A 20991-nucleotide genomic window follows, 5' to 3' on the forward strand; every position below is an offset into this window, starting at 1 on the left:
CACAGCCTCACCTCAGCCAGGGCAGAGTGAAGGAAGTTCAGCATAAAGGCCTTGAAAACGAAGGTGGGAAAGATAAAAGTCATAACCACACAGAGGTCCTGTCTCCTCCATGTCTCTGGCACCCTTCCTTTTAAGTAGCCTTGGCCTTACTGAATACTGCTGTGGTGAGGCTAAAGGAGAACTCCCCACTTCCTGCAGAACCTGGTGGCAGCTGGGCCCATGGGGAACCCTGACAGACCTCTCCATCACTCCTGATTTCCTCACTCATTACCCCTTAGCTTCCGGAAATGTCCCAAGCCCTCCTGTTCCAATCCTGAGGGACTGGACTGGGCCTAGAACCTCCTGTTTCCCATGTAAATGATTTGAGTAACCCTTGTCAATTTTTTTTTTGTTTGGGGACCGGGCAGTGGTGTATCTGGTAGAGCGCACATTGCAGTGCACAAGGTTCCAGGATCAACCCCCCATCTCTACCTACAGGGGGAAAACTTCACAAGAAGTAAAGCAGTGTTGCTCACTTCTCTCCCTCTCTCTCTCTCCTTTTCTCTCTCTCTCTCTGTCTGTCTCTCCCTTCCCGCTCAGTTTCTCTGACTTTATTCAAAATAAATAAATATTTTTTAATATTAACAGAAAAAAGAGAGAGAGAGAGAAACCAGAGCATCAGTCTGGCATGTGCATTTCCAGAACTCAAGCTCAGGACCTCATATTTGCAAGTCCAGTGCTTTAGCCACTGCACAATTTACTGGAGCACTAACCATCTTTTTTTTTTTTTTCTTTTCTTTTCTTTGAGCTCTGGGACTTTACACCTATACAATACCACTCTCAGTGAACTCCCTTTTGCCATCCAATTTAAGACAGAAAGACACAGAGAGGAGAGTCACCACAGCACCATAGGTGCTTCCATGTAGTACTAGAGGCTTGAACCTGAATCCACATGGTGTGTTAACTACGAAGTGAGCCATCTCCTGGCCCATAACTCAACTGCTTTGATGGCTCCATTTCATGTTAAAATTTTCATTGTTCACTTATGTCTTCTTTTAACATTTTAAAAAAATTATCTTTATTTATTATTTATTGGTAAGAAAAAGCCAGATACTGAGAAGGAAGGAATGCATAAAGAGGAAGAGAGACATCTGCAGTCCCACTTCACCACTTGCAAAGCTTTCCCCCTGTAGGTGGAGACTGGGGGCTTGAACCTGGGTCCTTGTGCACTGTAACATGGACACTCAACCAAGTGCACTGCCACCTGGCCCCTCCACCTATGTATTTGTGCTAGTGGCTGCATTTATTTTTAACCTCCTAAAACACACACACACACACACACACACACACACACAGACACAGAGAGAGAGAAAGCTAATGTGTGGTGAAAGAAATAAGGCTGGGAAGAGAGCATAATGGTTATGCTAAATCACTTTCATGCTTGAGGCTTTGAGGTCCCAGGTTCAGTCCCCAGTACCAACATAAACCAGAGCTGAGCAGTGCTCTGGTAAAATAAAACAAGTAAATAAATTGGGCTGTGGTAACTTCTGGAAAGGGGGCTGATAGGAAGAGGGAATAAAAGGACTCAGGAGTGCTGGAAACGTTCAAAGTCTTGATCCAGGTGATAGCTTATGACAGTACAAACATTTGTCAAGATTTAAATGGCACACTTAAGCTGTGTCTATTTTATAGTTGGTAGGTCATAACTCAGTCAAGCTCTACTAGCATCTAAAAGTCACATGTACAAAAAAAGACACTGTACAGACATGCCCACATTAATGATGGTGGCAGGAGCACTTGTGATCTCCACACCCCACCCCCATGCTTGTTGGTCCCATGCAGTCCACAGGGCTTCCCTTGATCTATAACATCCAGAGACTGGCACCTGGATTTCAGACAACATGTGCTCCTGCTCCCTACATTTTTTTTCTTCTTGTAACTGACTAATTAATTTTTAAATATTTATTTATTCCCTTTTGTTGCCTTTGCTGTATTGTAGTTATTATTGTTGTTATCGATGTCATTGTTATTGAATAGGACAGAGAGAAATGGAGAGAGGAGGGGAAGACAGAGAAGGGGAGAGAAAGACACCTACAGACCTGCTTCACCGCTTGTGAAGTGACACCCCTGTAGGTGGGGAGCCGGGGGCTCGAACCGGGATCCTTACGCTGATCCTTGTGCTTTGCTCCATGTGCGCTGCACTACCGCCAACTCCCTGACTAATTAATTTTTTAAAATTGCCACCAGGTTTATTGCTGGGACTTGGTGCCTGTACTACGAATCCACCACTTCTGGCAGCCATTTTTTTCCTTCTATTTTATTTGATGGGGCAGAGAGAAATCAGGAGGGCAAGAGGGTGGTGGTGCAGCTGGTTGAGCACACAGTGAACAAGGACCTGGGTTCAAGCCCCCAGTCCCCACCTGCAGGAGAGAAGCTTCTTGAGCAGTGAACAATACTGCAGGTATCTCTTCCTCTCCATCTCCCCTTTCCTCCTGATTTCTGGCTGTCTCTATCCAATAAATATAGATAATAAAAAATTCAACAAATATTAAGAGAGAGAGAAAGAGACACCTGCAGACCTTTTTCACCACCTGTAAAGCTTCTCCCCTGCAGGTGTGGAGCAGGAAGTTGAACCTGAGTTCTTGTGTATGGTGATGTGTGTACTCAGCCAGGTGTGTCATCAATCACCCAGCACCCTAACTAATGTTTTCTCATAAAAGGGGTAAAACGAGAAGAGTACCACTCTCACATGTGCCATATTGGGAGTCAACTTCTGGACTTCATGCTTTTAAGTCCAGAACTCTGCCACTGCACCACCTCCCCAAGCCACTTGCTCCCCAGGTTTCTCTATATACAGAGACCAGGGGTGGAAAGGAGCCCAAGGGCTTTGCAACCTGGACTTTCCCATCAGTGCAGCCCCTGAGCTGGACTTTAACTCATGTCCTGGTAAGTGGAAGGAACAGAAAACATACCCATTTCCCCTTTCTGGGAGGGAGTTTCCATGCTGGTCACCCCCTCCACTCTCAGTAAAGTCTAGCCTGGGGTGGGGGGATGTCCCCAGTGAAAGTCAAGGAGAAATGAGCTCCAGTATCCTTGCTAAAATTAACCCACTGAAAAATACAAAGGGTAGAATCATATTTTACTTTAAACTTAAAGGTTACTGGACAGTTGGAGGCAAAGGGGAAGGTGGGAGAAGGGAGAAGAATATTGGAGGTGGAAGAACCCTGACAGTACTCTTCCACCCCCAATCCCAGCTGTTTCTCTTAGGGGTGCTTGGCAGAGTTTATGTGTTATGTGGTGTGTGTGTGTGTGTGTGTGTGTGTGTGTGTGTGTGTGTGTGTGTTGGCGATTTCTGGGAAGGGGTCTCTGTTCTGCTAACTAGAGTTTGCAGGATGGAGGGGACAGGAATCTGGTCAATCATGGGTTCTCCACCACCTCTGCTCTGTCCCCAACCAAGCTCTCCTGCAGGCCCTGGCCTTCTGCAGCAGGGCTGCCCCACCCCGGTGGAATTGGGGTGTGGGAGAAAGAGGGGGAGCTCCAGCCACACAAAGGACAGAAGGGTGTTACTTCACAGTCCCTGTCTCTGTCTGATTTCCGCTCTGCCCAAAGAGATGGGGAGGTCCTCAAGGGTGGGTGCGGTCGAGCAGAGAGGAATTTCCCTGGAAACGGGAAGTACAAGATGTGTCAGTGTGGGATCCCAGCTCTGGGAGCCGGAGCTGCTGAGTAAAAGGAAGAGGCCCTGCGAACCGCCCTCCCCTGCTCTCCTCCCACCTCAGCTCTGCCTCTGCGGGTCTCCTGCAAAGGCCCCACTGCAACAGGACCATTCTGCAGCTGACCAATTTTCTAAAGCAGTAGTATGGGAAATCCACTTTGAACTGAATGTGCTCCCTGTTTTAGGCAGCTGTGCAGAGCTATGGGTGCTGGCTCTCTTTTATGCTGGCAACAGCCAGTCTCAAAATGTTGAAGTGATTGCTCTCCTTATTCACAGGCAACCAAACGATGTTTACATTTGCCGTAGTCCTCACCTGGGATTCTCCAGTGGACTCATGTGACACAGTCAGGATTCCACGTCATCCTCTGGAACACAGAAAATATCTAGATGACTGTCCAGGTAACAAGGAGAGAAGATCTCAGGAAAGGGATCTTGCTAAATAATGTAGAACATACAGTCACCATATAGAATCCTGGGAAAGAAAAAAGAGCACTGGATTTAAAGATGAAATTTGGGGTGGGGGTAAGAAGCATAATGGTTATGCAAAAAGACTTTCATGTCTCAGGCTCAATCTCCCACACCATCAAAAACCAGAGCTGAGGGAGTCGGGCTGTAGTGCAGTGGGTTAAGTGCAGGTGGTGCAAAGTGCAAGGACCAGCGTAAGGATCCCGGTTCGAACCCCCAGCTCCCCACCTGCAGGGGAGTCACTTCAGAGGGGGTGAAGTAGGTCTGCAGGTGTCTATCTCTCTCTCCCCCCTTTCTGTCTTCCCCTCTTCTCTCCATTTCTCTCTGTCCTATCCAACAACGATGACATCAATAACAACAATAACTACAACAATAAAACAAGGGCAACAAAAGGGAATAAATAAATACAATAAATACTAAAAAAAACCAGATCTGAACAGTGCTTTGGGGAAAAAAAGTAAAATTTAGACTATCAGTTATGACTTTTGGCCAAATTTTACCATTCTAAGTTTCAAATAGTAATATCCATCTCTACAAAATACACGTAGCAATCCTTGATGGGCCAGCGAAATAACTTACTTGATAGTGCACTGCTCTACCATGTGCATGACCCAGCCTCGAGCCCAGCCCATACCACATAGAAGGAAGCTTTGGCCCTGTGGTCTCTCACTCCCTCCCTGTCTCTAAAAATGAGCAAATAATCCTTCACATTCAATTTGTGTGGAGGTGGCTCAGTGGATAGAACTGCATGTGTGAGACCCTGGGTTTGATCCTTGGCCCTGATATGTCCAAGATGTCTTCTGGTGTGTATTTCTCTCTCTGTCTTTCTTGATCCTTAAATAATTAAGTGAATCTTTAAGAAAGAAAAGAGAGGTTGCAAGATAGCACATGCATAACTATTCACAAGCTCCTGAGTTTCAGTCCCAGCAGCATATAAGAAAACCTTGGTCAGCACTGGAGGAGTTCTATGGAAAGTAAAACAGTGCTGTGGTGTTTCTTCCAGTTTCTCTGACTTTACCTTTCTCTCCTTTCTCTAAAAAGAAATGAATGGAAAAAAAAAACAGCATGGGTGGGGCGAGGGGTTATATCACATGTATCAAAGGTCCTGGGTTCATGTCCCAGGAGAAAGAGAGAGAGAAAAAAGAGAAAGAGAGAGAGAGAGACAAGAGAAGAGAAGGAAAGCTGGGCAGAGGTGCACTCTGTAGTATGCACATGTTACCTTGTGCAAGGACTTGGGTTCAAGCACCCATCCCTACCTGCCCCGCTTTAAAATGAAACTTCACAAGTGGTAAAGCAGTGCTACAGGCATCTTTCTTTCTATCTCCTCCTCCATCTCCCATTTCCCTTTCAATCTCTCTTTCTGTCCTATCAAATTTTAGTATATAAATAAAAATTTAAGAATTTAAAAATTTAAAAAGAAATAAAAGAATAGTTGTCTGAAGCTGTGGGTTCACTGTACAAGCACCAGGCCCCAACAATAACCCTGGTGGCACTTCAAGGGGTGGGGGGCAGTTAGTGGCATACTCAGTTGAGCACACACATTACCATGCATAAGGACCTGGGTTCAAGAACCTGGTTCAAGCCCTTGTCCCCATCTGCAGAGGGGAAGCTTCACAAGCAGTGAAGCAGTGCTGCAGGTGTCTCTCTTTCTCTTTCCCTCTCTCTATCCTCCTTTCTCAATTTCTCTCTGTCCTATCAAACAAAAAAAATGGGGGGAAGGCTGCCAGGAGCAGTGGATTTGCCATGCAGGAAACTCAGCCCCAGTAATAATCCTGGTGGCAAAAAATAAAATAATAATAAAGATTTTATTGCCAGCAGGGTTATGGCTGCAGCTTGGTGCCAGCACTATGAATCTACTACTCTGGGCAGCCTTTTTTTTGGTTTTTTTTTTTTTTCCTATTTTATTTGACAGGACAGAAAGAAATTGATAGGGGAGGGGAGACAGAGAGGGAGAAAGAAAGATAAGACACCTGCAGAAACTGCTTCACAGCTAGTGAAGCATCCCCCTGGTAGAGTGTACACTTCATTATATACAAGGATCTGGGTTTAAATCCCCTGGGAGCACTATGTAAAGGGGAAACTTCATGAGCAGTGGAATTGTGTCATAGTGTCTTCTCTTTCTGTCTTAACTTCTACCAATGAGAGAGAGAGAGAGATGGAGAATCCATGAGAGTGGTGAAATCAAGCAGGCATATAGCCCCCAGTGGAAAAGACCCCGGTAAAAAGGAAAAGGAATAGCCCCAGGTCCTTTGCATGTGCTGGCTTCTGTTCCTCAGGTCCTGAACCTTCAGGTATTTCCATACTGGCTTGTTCTTGTTATCTAGGGCTCAGTTCAAACATAACTTTCCCTAGATCAGTCTTCCCTGAAAACCCACACCACCTCATTACTATCAATCTCACTGCTCTATTTTATTTTCTTTCTTTTCTTTTCTTTTTTTTAAGACAGAAAGAAATGGAGAGAGGAGGGGAAGACAGAGGGGGGAAGAGAAACATAGACAACTGCAGACCTGTTTCACCTCTTGTGAAGCGACTCCCCTGCAGGTGAGGAGCCCGGGGCTCAAACACAGATCCTTACGCTGGGTCCTTTCGCTTCACGCCACGTGCGCTTAACCTGCTGTGCCACCACTCCACTCCCTCTATTTTCTTTGCTTTTTAAAAATATTTATTTATTTTCCCTTTTGTTGCCCTTGTTTTTTTTTTGTTGTTGTTGTTTGTTTTTGTTGTAGTTCTTATTTTTGTTGTTACTAATGTCGTCATTGTTAGATAGGGCAGAGAGAAATGGAAAACAGAGAGGGAGAGAGAAAGATAGACACCTGCAGACCTGCTTCACCACTTGTGAAGGGACTCCTCTGCAGGTGGGGAGCTGGGGGATGGAACCGGGATCCTTACTCCGGTCCTTGTGCTTTGTGCCACGTGCGCTTAACCTGCTGGGCTACAGCCTGACTCCCTCTATTTTATTTTCATTGCTCTTCAGCACAAAGTGGAATTATCTTGCTAATTTACAACTTGCTAGTTTACATCTTGCTTGTTTATGGCCTATCTCCCTGCCCAACTGCCAAGCATGTAAGTTTCTTGAGTGCTGGGACCTCTGTGGGGTTCAATGACTCATTCCTGGTGATCAGAAAAGTACCTGGCAAACATCCTGCTTACCATTTCTGAATGAATGAATGAATGTACTTTGGGAAAAGCATCCTATTTAAGTAAGTGGCTGACTCTCCCACAGGCCTCTCTGAGCCAAAAGGCAGTGAATGTGGGTTAATGGGGGCTCAAGAGAATGTTTTGGGCCCAATCCAGGCCTAGCCCTGAGGCTCCCACATTATTGAAAGCCGTGAAGCTGCTTGGGATTCTCACTGCCTTGGGAGAAAGATCAGCCCTTTTTCTGACATGCATGGGGTTTTGCACCATCTGGATCTGCCTGGCTCTGGTCTCAACCCCCTGGGCTCCCCAATGTGCACTCTATGTTCAGGACAGACAAACAACTCAATGTGCCCAATAGAGACCACAAGGCTGCTTCACGCCTTTGTGCCTCTATACACACTGTTCCTTCTACCTGGAACACGCGGCACCCTTCTCCCTCTGCCTGGAAGCTCCTTTCAGTCTAGAAAGGCCCTCCTCAAAGGCACTTTCCCTTGTCCCTTTGAGGACATCCAGTCCCCAGCTTGCCTGGGCATTAGAACGATCTGTTTGTGCTTCTACTCAAATAGCCCATGGGCACAATCCCTGGTGCATACAGTAGGTGATTACTAGATGTTCCAGCATTGCTTTGGGACTTTGAGTCCTGGTTACTAAACATCATTCCTGTAGCACACAGTAGGTGTTCATTAAATACCCACCGAATGCATGAATCTGAGGAATTGTGACAATGAGAGAAACTGGAGGCACAGTGAGAAGTGTGTGTGTTTGGTGTGGGGGGTAGAATGGAAAAAGTTTCTTCAAAAACAGGGAGAGTGTCAGAGGAAAGAAGGAAGAGGACATTACACAAAGAAAGTCCTTCGAATGGACATGCAAAGAAAAAAAAAGCAAAATTAAAAAGCAAACATGGATGGAGGTATGTAAGAAGGGCTCTCAGTGAATAAGGAGAGAGTGAGAAGGAAGGACAAAAGAGGAAGAAAGAACTAAGCTCACACAGGACAAAATGTGCTCATGAGAGCCGCTGAGGACAGGAAGCCAGAGACCAGGATAAGCTGAGTAACTACAGGATGTCTGGTGTCCTTGCTTCAGTCCTTGGGGGTAAATAAGGGTAACACAGCTGGCTTAGTCCTGTTCCCTTCCTGGGGTGAAAGGTCACGCACCAACAGGTTTTAGTACATCTTAGGAAACACTTCCTCTCTCCCCTCAGGGGAGGCCTTGTGTTATGCAACAGAGCACCTTAGACATCATAGTTACAAGTCTAGTGTCATGCCCTTGGGTGAGCAATTTAATGGCTCTTACCTCAGCTTTCACGTCAGGAAAGTGGGTACTCTTCTTGTTTTAGAAAAACATTCTGTTCATTCTGAGTTAGGATAGCTAAGTGAAGTGGGCACAACTGCTAGGGATGGTTATAATAGTGATCTCTCACAAATCCCTGCTGTGACAGGTTCTGCAACCCGACCATATCACCTAGTGTTACTAGGTTCAAGAGAATGAACTGAGTTCAGAACCTTGGAACATAATGGCAGTCTTTGGTTTAAGCCCCCCTCCCCCAGTGCCAGATCAGTACAATGAGTCTGAGAAGTTTCTTCTCAGGTGAGCAGGTAAACAACAGCCAAGAGACAAAGAGACAAAAGTGGCTGTGATCTGTGCCCCTATTAAATGTCCTCTTGGTCTTCCTAACTTCACCATGTCAAAAGGGCTGAAAATGGTTTTCTAGCAGTCAGATCTTACCCTCTGGTACAAATGGGCTCTAAAGAAACAGTGTTCCTGGAATAATTTTGAAGAGAGGAGCTATAATAACTGTGACTTGAAAATTGGAGGGCTTACCATTTATACATGGCCTAAACAACCTGACAGACCATGTTAGAGTGCAGGCACTCAGTGACTTCAGACAGACTGAATGTCCACTCCAAGTCTGTCACTTCTTTGAGTCTCAGTACTCAGTACTGCTAAAGTGTTTAGTAAGCAGTACTGTTGGAGGGGGGTAAGAATAACACTGACCTCCCAGAGTTGTTATAAAGAGTAAATAAACCCAGTGCTAAGTCCCTAGTTGGTAATCAATATTAGCTATTACTGTGAATAATAATACCTTTAGCTCCTGGAGGAGGAAGACCAGCCCATAAACATATCCATCTTGGATTATCCAAGCCACATTGAAGAGACTAAACTAGTCACCTCTAGAAAATCATTAAGTCACGGAATGTCACATTTCATTTTGCAACTCCCACTAGGGATGTGTAGCTCCTGGAGTAAGAGAATTGCATATGTTCTCTGTGATAGATGGATGAAGCTCACAGATGAGTAAGTTTGCCAAGCTTTCCTGGGGGCCAACTTAAATAGACCCTTTAGCTCATGTACCCAACTGGGATCAAGAACATTGCTGAAGTGCCTGGGAAAACAGAGATAGCAAGGAATGGGGGAATCAACTTCAAGGACTGGAAAACCCTCAGACCCAACTTGAAGTCCACAGCCTTGGAGGCAATTTCAGGACTGGATGATAGCAGGAGGACTGGAGAGCGGCTCCCCCCCTCCCCGCCCCCACACTTCTCTGCCCAACACACAAGGTTAGAACTCACTCCTCTCTACACAAGAGTTTAGGACTGATCTCTGGTTAGGATGGGGGCATGTGGGTGACAGGCAGATGACATTCAGGAGTGACTGACAGCAGGATGCCACGGCTGAAAAAGGAAGTATAAATATAAAGCAGCCAGTGTAGGACTGGACAGAGGCCATATGAAACACGGTACATTCCGGTCCCAGCGTAACAAACTGTACCAGCCTTTCTGAGAGTTGGGAGCATTGAAAAGGGGAGGGAAGAGAGCAGAGGTTCCTTCGAGGTTGGCCCTGCCACCTCCTCCCCCACTTCTCCCACAGCTCTGGCACCACAGGGAAAGTCCTGATGTTCCTTTTGCAACCACAGGAAACCTACTATCCCTGCTCACACTCTGTACCCAGTGTTCTTCTCAGCAGTTCCAGACTGGGAGGGAGTGGAAGCTGGGGGAGGTTGTGCCGGCAGCCACAGCAGCCCAAGTAGCATCAGGGAAAGTGGCAAGCTCTGGGACACTGACTCACAGAGTCACAGCGTGTGAGCCAGTGAGCTGTGCAGACAAGGGAGGGACAGGGAAGGAAGTGCCTTGCCCAAGGCCATATAGTAAGTGGTTGACCAGGGTGGGACCAGAGTGCATCCAGAGTTAGGCAGTACTGGGCAGCTCTCCTGGGTGTAGCTTGTAGGAGTGGCAGACCAGGGAACAGTCAGTGCCCAGAGACTGAGGGTGGGGAGGTCACATCCAAGGCTGCCTCTATGTTCTGGTTGACTCTGGGCAGGTCTGGCTTGGGCACCAACCCTCCACTCCTCCCAAGCCTCCCTTCTCCCTTAAATATTAAAGATAATGCATGTAAAGTGCCTAGCATGAGGCTGGCCTATGGTGATGTCAAGCAGAATGAGTCACCTTCACTCCTCCTCTCTCCTCCTCCTCCTCCTCCTACACACACACACACACACACACACACACACACACACACACACACACACACACACACGGCCTAGAACTTCCTGGGATCTTGCTCCCATTTCTCACCTTCTCCTTTCTTCCTAGAACATTTACACACAGTTGGTACTCACCACCTGCTGGCTTGGGTTATTATTTAACCTCACAGGCCATGTTCTTGTCTCTTTAACTTGCCTGCAAATTGCCCAAGGGCCGGGAATTATTTCAATCTGCCCAAATTGATCTAACATCCAGTCCCGTGCCAAGCATGGCTTGTGGGGGATGAGTTTGAGTGATGCGGGGAGGCCTCAAAGAGGCAGACTTTGTTTCTGCCTCAAGGACTTTCTAATCTGGTTAGAAGAACAGACTTAGTAAACAGATCCCTTGAATATGAGACAGGCCACAAGCTGTTCCCCCCAGAAAGGTACAAACTGAGCATGTTGTGAGTTTGGAGAGGAGTCAGATTTGACTGGCGATGCTCCAAGCAGGTTTTTTGAGCTGGAACTTGAGAAACGGGCACCCCTGGCATGGAAGATGGTACAGCAAATGCAGAAGTAGGAGGGAGGGAGCACAAAGAGCTTCAGAAAATCCTGCTGTGAAATTTAAAAATTACTTATCTATTTTTTAAAAAATGTGTGTTATCTTTATTTATTTATTTATTGGATAGAGGCAGTCAGAAATCTAGAGGGAAGGGGGTGATAGAAAGGGAGAGAGACAGAGTGACACCTGCAACACTGCTTCACTGCTTGTGAAGCTTTCCTCCTGCAGGTGGGGACCAGTGGCTTGAACCTGGGTCCTTTCACATTGTAACATGTGCACTCAACCAGGTGCACCACCACCTGCCCCTTACTTACTTATTTATGAAACAGAACTAGAGCATCGCTCTTGCGGAGTAGCTAAAGAGCTGGACTTCAAATGTCAGGCTCCAGGTTTGAAGTCCAGCTCTTTAGCTGCTGTGTCACCTCTCAGGCTTCCCTCTACCTTCACCCCAATCATTCATCAGCTCTGACTTATGGTGGTGCTGGGGACTGAACCTGGGACATCAGAGTCCCAATAATAAAAGTCTTCTCGAGGCAGAGGAGATACCATAGTGGTTATGCAAAATGACTTTCAAGTCAGATGCTCCAAATGCCCAGGATCAAACCTCTGCACCACCATAAGCCAGAGCTAAGCAGTGTTCTGCTCATTGTTTCTGTCTCTGTGTATGTCTTTCACTTTCACTCATTAAAATAAGAAATAAAAATTTTAAATCATTGCATAATCACCATTATCTCTCCAGCCTCTGTTATGAACTTAAAATTTTTTTTATATTTATTTATTCCCTTTTGTTGTCCTTGTTGTTTTATTGTAGTTATTATTGATGTCGTTCCAGAGGATAATTTCTGGAACCATCCGTTCCACCCCGGTTCCATGGCTGCCAGTTCTTAGCAACATCGCCCCGCCAGATATTCGTCGGGATGCGGCATCATCTAAGTTCATTTCCCACGTCTACACTCGACCGGACCTGCCAATATACGCGGATATCTTCGCCCACCCTGTCCAACGCTTGACGTCTAGTCACCCAATCTGGTCCCCTACGCCTACACTGAACTTCTCTGTTCCAGACTCTTGGAAACAGAGTTGGCAGTCAGCTGAGGTAAAGAACAAACACCTCATCACAGACCCCTGCAAGCGTCAACCCGGCTTTGACCTAGCATGTTATGATTGGGCCCTCCTCAATGGCTATCAAACAGGCCATGGCCGGTGCGCCGCTATGTCCCATCGCTGGGGAGCCAGAGACGACCCGAACTGCCCCTGCGGCTCCAGACAGACTATGACCCACATAGTCAACGACTACCACCTCTCCAGATTCAAAGGAGGTCTCGAAACTACATCAGGCTCAACCTGACGCTGTTGACTGGCTACGGAAGAAGGGCAAACGCTAGAAGAAGAATAATTGATGTCGTTGTTGTTGGATAGGACAGAGAGAAATGGAGAGAGGAGGGGAAGACACAGAGGGCGAGAGAAAGACACCTACAGACCTGCTTCACCGCCTGTAAAGCGATTCCCCTGCAGGTGGGGAGCCAGGGGCTCTAACCGGGATCCTTATGCCGGTCCTTGCATTTTGCGCCACCACTTTGCACCGCTTGTGCTTAACCTACTGCGCTACCGCCTGACTTCCTGTTGTGAACATTTTTTTTTAAAAGATTAATTTTATTGATCATATATCAGAGAGAGTTTCACATGTGACAGAGAGAAAGAGAGAGAGAAAGGCAGAGTACAGCCTAATACATGAGGTGTTGTCAATTGAACTCAGAACCTCAGACATGAATGAGAGTCCAACGCTCTACCAGTTGAGCCATTTCTCAGGTTGCCTGGTGTGAATTTGTAATGACAATCCTAGCAGGGCCCAGTGGTTTCCCACAGGGTAAGTGCTCAGTGTGTAAGCCCCCTATTGTCCTCCTGGGTTTGGAGATAGTGGAACCCAAAGAACCAGCATCCAGTATTATCTTTCTGCAGAAGGATGAATAAAGTGAAAACTGAGTAAGCCAGGGATTGGAGCTGCACTGAGGGAGGGGTCAGGCTCCAGTCTGGGGTGGTCTTCCTCCATCCTGCCATCCACTTGCACTCACTAATGCCCCTACACTTTCTACCATTGGTATCACGCCAGGGGGTTCCCATTCTTTTTTTTTTTTTTTTTGCCTCCAGGGTTATTGCTGGGGCTCAGTGCCTGGCACCATGAATCCACTGTTCCTGGAGGCTATTTCCCCCCCTTTTGTTGCCCTTGTTGCGGTTATTATTGTTATTGTTGATGTCGTTCGTTGTTGGATAGGACAGAGAGAAATGGAGGAGGGGAAGACAGAGAAAGGGAGAGAAAGACATCTGCAGACCTGCTTCACTGCCTGTGAAGCAACTCTCCTGCGGGTGGGGAGCCGGGGGGCTCAAACCGGGATCCTTACACTGGACCTTGTGCTTTGCGCCACTTGCGCTTAACCTGATGCGCTACTTGCGCTTAACCTGATGCGCTACCGCCCGACCCCCAGGGGTTTCCCATTCTATCCAAAAGAACTGGGCTTGGTCTGCCAGCCCACTGAAAATCCCTGAAACCTCTAGGCTCGGGTGTAGAAAGCAGGAGGCAAGAGGGGCAAGGGCCAGCCAAGATCCCAGGGGTAACTCCACCCGGTTCTCTCTGCACCGGCTTCCGTTGTCACGTGACAGCATCCCAGGTCTCCCAAGCCTGGGCTCGCAGTGCTCCGGGTCTCCAGCCGCCGGGACCGAGCGCGAGCCGGGCTTGGACGGCAGCAGCCTGGGTGGCTCCTGTTCCCTCGTGGAATTGCCAATACCTGCGCCCCACCCGAGGCCCTACACACTCCCGGGGTTGAAAAGCGGGGCTCAGGTGGGGAGATGGATAGGTCTGGGCGCTCTAAGGCTGGTGACCCGGCAGGGCTGCTGGGGCAGGGGGCTTCCGGGCTGGGCGCGTGTGCCTGGAGTGGAGCACCAGCCTGCTGCCTGCTCTGGCCCCCGCTTGCACCCGCGAAGCTAAGGTGGCAGCGGAGGCCGCGGCTGGGTGGCGGGGCGGTTGCGCCCAACGAGCGCGAACCGCGAGCACAAACAGGCCGAGGAGGCTGGTGTGAGCGCCTGGGCCGCGTGCCAGCGCGCTGGGGCTGGAACACAATGTCCCGGGCGGGCGGGCGGGGAGCGAGAACAGCCTGACTCAGCAGCTGGGTAAGTGGGTGTGCTCGCTCACCAGATCAACCGCTCTCTCAGCCTGCGGTCAGCGACGACCCGGCTCTCTCCGAGGCTCCACGGGACGGGTGGGGCGAGCGCACCCCCCACCCCCGCCTCCTCTGCCGCCCCAGCCCGCCTGCCTCCCTGGGACCTCCACCCTGCAACATTTCAACATCCCTCCGCTGTCTCACCCCCCTCCTATACATCCCCCTGCCCGAAGACTAGCAGAGTCCACCACCCTACCTAGGAGGGGCACTTCCCTCACCCCACCAACAGGTGTGGCCTTGCTTATAGCTGCTTTGTACTTGTTCCATTTCCCCGAACCCCCACCATTGCGGAGACTTCTGGAGGTCTTGGCGTGGAGGATGTAACTCCTAGTGGCTACAGATAGAGGCTTGTTTTCAGGATAGTGGGGAGCCCAGGATGAGGGTGCTAAGAAGAATGGAATATAAAGTAAGATCAAACCCCCCACACACACACACAGCCCCACTGGTGTCCTCGGTTGACCCAGAGTTCACAGTCTCTTCCTGTCCCCTCCCCTCAAAACCACTAGGCCCTTAGATTTCCTCAGAGGGAGGGAGAAGCAGGTGGAGAGGTGCTTTGAAGCCTGAGATCCTGCGTTTCTGCCTTACCCACCCTCCCACCCAAAGCCACAACAAAGACCCATGGATCCTGCCACCCAACCACAAAACTTCTCTTCCTCCTCAGCTCCTGTGACCTGGTGCTGCCAGTGAGGATGACAGCCCTAGGGCTGGGAGCTCAGAAGGTAGCCCCAAGCAGGAATCTTCCTGGGGGTGGAGTGGGGAACATGTTCTCCCCTACGGGCCTCCTGGGGTGTCTGTAAGGTGCCCAGAGGACATGCTGTGCTTGGAGTGTGCCAGTACAGGCAGGGAGAGGCTCCATCCTCTGCTGAGTCCCAGGAAAGACCCTGGCAGTCAACACTGGCCTGGGCTCCAGGGCCTTGAAGGGTGGGGTTAGGGGAGGGACCCCAGACTACTCAAGTACCTCACCTGGGCCTCACACCCTGGGGGCCATCTCATGATATCTCTGGCGCTGCTTGTAGCCAAAGGTGAGGAGACAGATTCCAGCACAGGCCTGGGCTATGGACCACCTTCCCACACATCCAGGCATATGTCCCACACCTGTCACACCCAGCCAGTGTTCACTGTGTGTTCCAGATACAAGCAGCTTCAGTGTCATTGCTACCAACCTTTTCCTTATATATGAAATCTACCCATAACATCTAAGGTCATTGGTTATTTGGAATATGCCTGCATACCTATAGAGACAGAGACATTCTCACAAGACTGTCTTTTTGGATTTCCCTTTTTCCCTGTCTAATTACCTACAGAACATCTATCCTCATGTGACCCGGAAGTGACAAACTCAGCCTCATGTCCCTAACACTAGCTTCAAACCCTTACCTAGCATGATCTTCTCATTACTCAAACTTGCCATGAAGGCAGACGATAAAACTACATATATACCTGGACTGAAGACCCCACCAATGTGTCCTGGAGCTCCGATTCCCCAGAGACCCACCCTACTAGGGAAAGAGAGAGGCAGACTGGGAGTATGGACCGACCAGTCAATGCCCATGTTCAGCGGGGAAGCAATTACAGAAGCCAGACCTTCTACCTTCTGCAACCCACAATGACCCTGGGTCCATTAGGGATAGAGAATGGGGAAGCTACTGGGGAGGGGATGGGATATGGAGATTGGGTGGTGGGAATTGTGTGGAGTTGTACCCCTCCTACCCTATGGTTTTGTTAATTAATCCTTTCTTAAATAAAAAAAAACAAACTACATATATATTGTGGTCCAGGAGGTGGTGCAGTGGATGAAGCGTTGGACTCTCAAGCATGAGGTCCTGAGTTCAATCCCTGGCAGCACATGTACCAGAGTGATGTCTGGTTCTTTCTCTCTCTCCTTCTATCTTCATGAATAAATAAATTAAATATTTTTAAAAACTACATATATATATATATTTGTTTTCACCATCCTATGTCTTGATTCATTGTCAGGTTCTTCTCTTTACTGTTTTTATTACAAGAGGGCCCCCCCATCACCCCTTACTCTCTAACACCACAGATTCTACCTTTGCCCCAAATTCCTACAGCTGCTGCCATACTGTCCTTTCTAACCCAGGCTTTTCCTTCCTCCTACACACTCCTCTGGAATAATCTTTCTCAAACATTGTTTATTGTGTAGGTTATCAGGTCATACTCCTTCACCTAGCACATTGGATACACCAGCTGCTAACCTGTGTGTTCCAAACAAAGAGACCTAGATTCACTCAAAGTGGGCCGGGGCCATGGAGCAAGCACAGGACCTACTGCATAACAGGGAGAGTAGCAACTGTTCCACAAGTGACTCACTGATTTGGTTGAGCTCCTTTCTCTCACTTCCAGCTCTCTCTTCTGACTGGTCTTGCCATTCCCATCACACCTGTTGGTTTCCTGACTCTCACTTAAGTGACTCCCAATTTTTGTCCTTTTTTTTTTTTTATAGTGGTGACCAAAAAAAAATGAGGACAGAGAGGAGAGAAACCTGTAGTACTGCATCATTGCTTGTGATGCTTACCTTTGCAGGTGGGGATGAGGGATTGAACCAGGGTATATTGTTCATGGTAATATGTGCACTGTATGGAGTGAGCCACCCACCACTCTACCCCCAAGGAGTTGCCATTTCTTTGTTTTCTTCAGAGAAGGGTGAGAAAGGGAGAAACTGAACATGTTAACATCAAGGTGTTGTGCCAAATGCCTACTGTGAAGACCTTAAGTGCAGAATCTGTGCACTCCTGGGAAGATAAAGGAAACTATAGAGGCAAGTGGGAGCAGAAAGGAGAGTGGGCACTACTGGTGGCTTTGGGCTTTACAGAGGGATCCTCTCATTACTGAAGATTCCAGTCTGCCTAGTTATAGGGCCCTAGTCTGATGCCTTTGGATTGTTCATTTCCTGGCACTGGGGGGGGGGGGGGGGTCTCTGCTTTCTCTCTCTCTCTCTGCTTTCTCCCCCGCCCCCACAGACACACTAGTGATTCTTGTTCTATCACCATTTCACAACCCAGTTCCAAATCCACCTCCTCTATGAAGACTGCTGATCTCCAATCCACTTGGGTCATTTTGTCATCAATGTTCTCTGAAAACTGCCTTCAGATCCCCCCCCTCTGTATTTTGATACTTAATTATAACTGGTAGCATTTTCAGCCCCATAAACTATTGCAAGCCAGGGTCAGTGTCTGTTATTTATTTACTGTCATCTATTTATTTTGAAGTGGAAGCATGAAATAGACAGCAGGACCTTAGAGGCCACATAGACCAGGGTTTGGACCCTGGATCCAACACTCAGTTGTGTGACCTTGGGCAGGTCTTTTATCCTCTTGGAGCCAGCGTCTTCTTTCGTAGAGTGAGGGGGCCAAGACTACAGAGAATATAAAATGCCAAGAAAGTGCCAGTTACAAACACACACACACACACACACACACACACACACACACACACACACACACACACACACACACACACAGACTGCTGAACGTGAGAAAGCGACAACTATTAATAACTCCGCTGGCTGCACAAACCTAAGGCGGGATGCGTGGCCACCCTAGGCTCACTGTTACCGGCTGGGATAGAGCGCTGCAGTACCCCGTTCTTTGAACAGAGGTACCTAGTGCAAGCTCAACCTTTCTTGAATGAACCAACCAACACACTAGCCCTTCCCACAGCTGCTTGGGGCTTGGACGAGTGAACCAGAGAAGATTGAAAAGCCCGCCCCTGCCGCCTCCCCACCCCCATCCAGGTCCTTAAATCTTCAGACCTGTCTCTGAAATCTTTCCTTTTTCTGCCGCTTCCCTCTCACCCCCAACCCCCCCCCCCGCTGCCATGGAGACGCTGACGTGTGCGCGAGGGGTGGGGCCTCTCCATCCTCTCCCGGAGCCCCCCGCCACTTATCTGAACCCCGGGGCGGGAAAGGACTAGGGTGGGCTCCCAGACCCCAGCGACTTCCTCCCGGGCCCTTTGCTGATGGTTCCCGCTTGGCCCCTTCCCCGGGCACTCCAGCCCACTGCCTGGGTCCCTGGAGTCTCTTTTCATCCCCGACAGACCCAAGGACCCCAAAATTCAGGGTCCAGAGTTCGGCCCAGGCGCCCCGCTTCTCAGGCAGCCCTCGGGCTCGCTCGGCGTCTCGGGGGGTGGATGCTAGGGTTAGGCCCCCAGGGGGCGCCCAGGCGCCGCGGGGCGCGGGGAGGAAGGAGTTAAACAAGGTGCCGGCGCGGGGCGCGGCGGGTCTGGGGGAGGGGAGCAAAGGGAAAGTGAGAGCGGGGGTGGAGGGGGGGCGGGAGCGAAAGAACATCCTGTGCCCGTCGCCGGATGCGGGGGGGAGGGGGGGAGGTGTCCCGGGGAGGGGGGAGGGGGGAGGGCGCGCTCGCGGAGGCCCGGGGTGGGGAGAGGCGCGGCCTCCGCCGGGACCCGTCCTCCTCCTCCTCTGGGGGCGCCGCCCCCTCCGCGCCGCTGCTTTCGCCACTTTCTTCCTGTCCCCCTTGTCTTCGTCTGAGCTGCGAGCGACCGAGAGGCCCCAGAATCGGGTTCCCCAGGGTGGTAGCTGGGGAGGAGGAGGGACCTTCATCTGGGCGCTGGCAGCAGCCTCCCCCACCCCAATCCCGGATCTCTCAGCTTTCTGACTCTCAGCTCACACATGTTGTGCACCGAAAGTCACAGCATACAAACACTCTCATTCAGTCCCGGCAGAAGCTTTTACACAGTGATTAAAGCACCCTATTTCGGAGGAGGAAGCCGGGACTCAGATATGCAATTAGCCGAAGCCCCTCCAATTCCTTCTGGGTTTTCACAACATTATAGAGCAGGCCGATTTCCCTCTTAAGCTCACAAGCACTGGGTCACCCTCGGTAATGGTCTGTTGACATAGAGCATTTTAGACTTATCTAATTAACTAGGCTGACGTTCAACAGTGTCTTGGTCAAGAGAAAAAGGAGATGGTTTTAGAGTTGCACGCAGGGTGCCATGACTTTAATTTTTTTTTTTACTTTTTTCAAAAATTATGTATTTATTTGGATAGAGACAGCCAGAAATCAAAACGGAAGGGGGTGGTAGAAAGGGAGAGAGAGACACCTGCAGCACTGCCTCACCACTTGTGAAGCTTTCCCCCTGTAGGTGGGGGTTATTTTAATGTTATACCAGAGCACTGCTCAACTCTGGTAGTGCTGGGGATTGAACCTGGGACCATAGCTGCCTCAGGCATGGAAGGCTTTTTGCATAACCACTATACTATCTCTCCAGCCCCTAGGAATGACTTTTAGAAACAATTTCAGGGAACTAGTTTTTAATTTCAGGGAATGTACTAGTTACAGTATTTTTTATTTTTACTATTTTTAATTTTTATTTATTTTTTTATGAAAAAGCTGCAGAGAGAATGAAAGACCAGAACACTAATCAACTCTAGTATACGCTGGTGCTGGGGACTGAACCTGGGACCTCAGAACCTCAGGCATGAAAGTATGTTACATAACCACTATGCTATCTCCCCAGCCACTAGGATTGACTTTTTAGAAATAAATTATCTCAGGGAACTGGAAATGTAGTAGCTATTTATTTTTATTTTTATTTCTTTTTCTTTTTTTTAATATTTATTTTCCCTTTTGTTGTCCTTGTTTTATTGTTGTAATTATTGTTGTTGTTGTTGTCATTATTGGATAGGACAGAGAGAAATGGAGAGAGGAGGGGAAAACAGAGGGGGAGAGAAAGATAGACACTGCAGACCTGCTTCACCACCTCTGAAGTGACTCTTGGGGAGCCGGGGGCTTGAACCAGCATCCTTACATCGGTCCTTGTGCTTTTCCATGTGTGCTTAACCTGCTGAGCTACCACTTGACCCCCTCATATCTTTACTTTTAATTAAAGATGCAGAGAGAGTGAGAGAAACCAGAGCACTGTTTAGCTCTGGTTCATGATGGTGCTAGGAACTGAACCTGGAGTCTCAGTACCTCAGACTTGGGAGTCTTTTGCATAGCCATTATCCCCAGTCTGCTGTTTTGATGTAGGTGTTTGCTGAGTTTTCAAGGTGGCTTCTAGGATGTGGTTTAGGGGTAGACCATTTGCTTTGTATGTATGTGGACTTGGACTCAACCCCCCCCTCCCCCGCCCCCCCCCCCCCACACCAGACAAAATTCCATGGATGGCACAGTAAGTACTTTGCTCTTGCCCCCATCTCACTTAAAAAAAAAAAAAAAAAGCTCAAGGCAGGTTAGTGGGTTGTAGAGCTGGGTTGAGTGGCCTGAAGACTGTGCAGGGGAGGACTTGAGTGAAGTGCCTGCCAGGCTTCATTGAGATCCCCCACCTATGTGATGACTGTTTCCCACACCCCAAGTTTTTTGTCCAGATGAAACCTGGGTAGAGTAGTAATTATTTCGTAGTCAATATTTGGTGGCCTCCATATGCTGGGCATTGCTCCAAGTATTTTACTTAATCCTCTGAGCCCTGTGGTAGTATT

General features: G+C 48.7%; 1 long non-coding RNA gene across 1 annotated transcript; it reads left to right on the forward strand.

Annotated features, from left to right (window-relative positions):
• Positions 1–14002: 14002 nt before the first annotated feature.
• Positions 14003–17306, forward strand: LOC132538287 (uncharacterized). The gene is made up of 3 exons (XR_009549687.1): positions 14003–14152; positions 15193–15250; positions 17190–17306. It is a non-coding gene; the product is annotated as an uncharacterized LOC132538287 (long non-coding RNA).
• The last annotated feature ends 3685 nt before the right edge of the window (positions 17307–20991 follow it).

The sequence above is a fragment of the Erinaceus europaeus genome, chromosome 4, assembly GCF_950295315.1.
Source record: "Erinaceus europaeus chromosome 4, mEriEur2.1, whole genome shotgun sequence".
NCBI lineage: Eukaryota > Metazoa > Chordata > Mammalia > Eulipotyphla > Erinaceidae > Erinaceus > Erinaceus europaeus.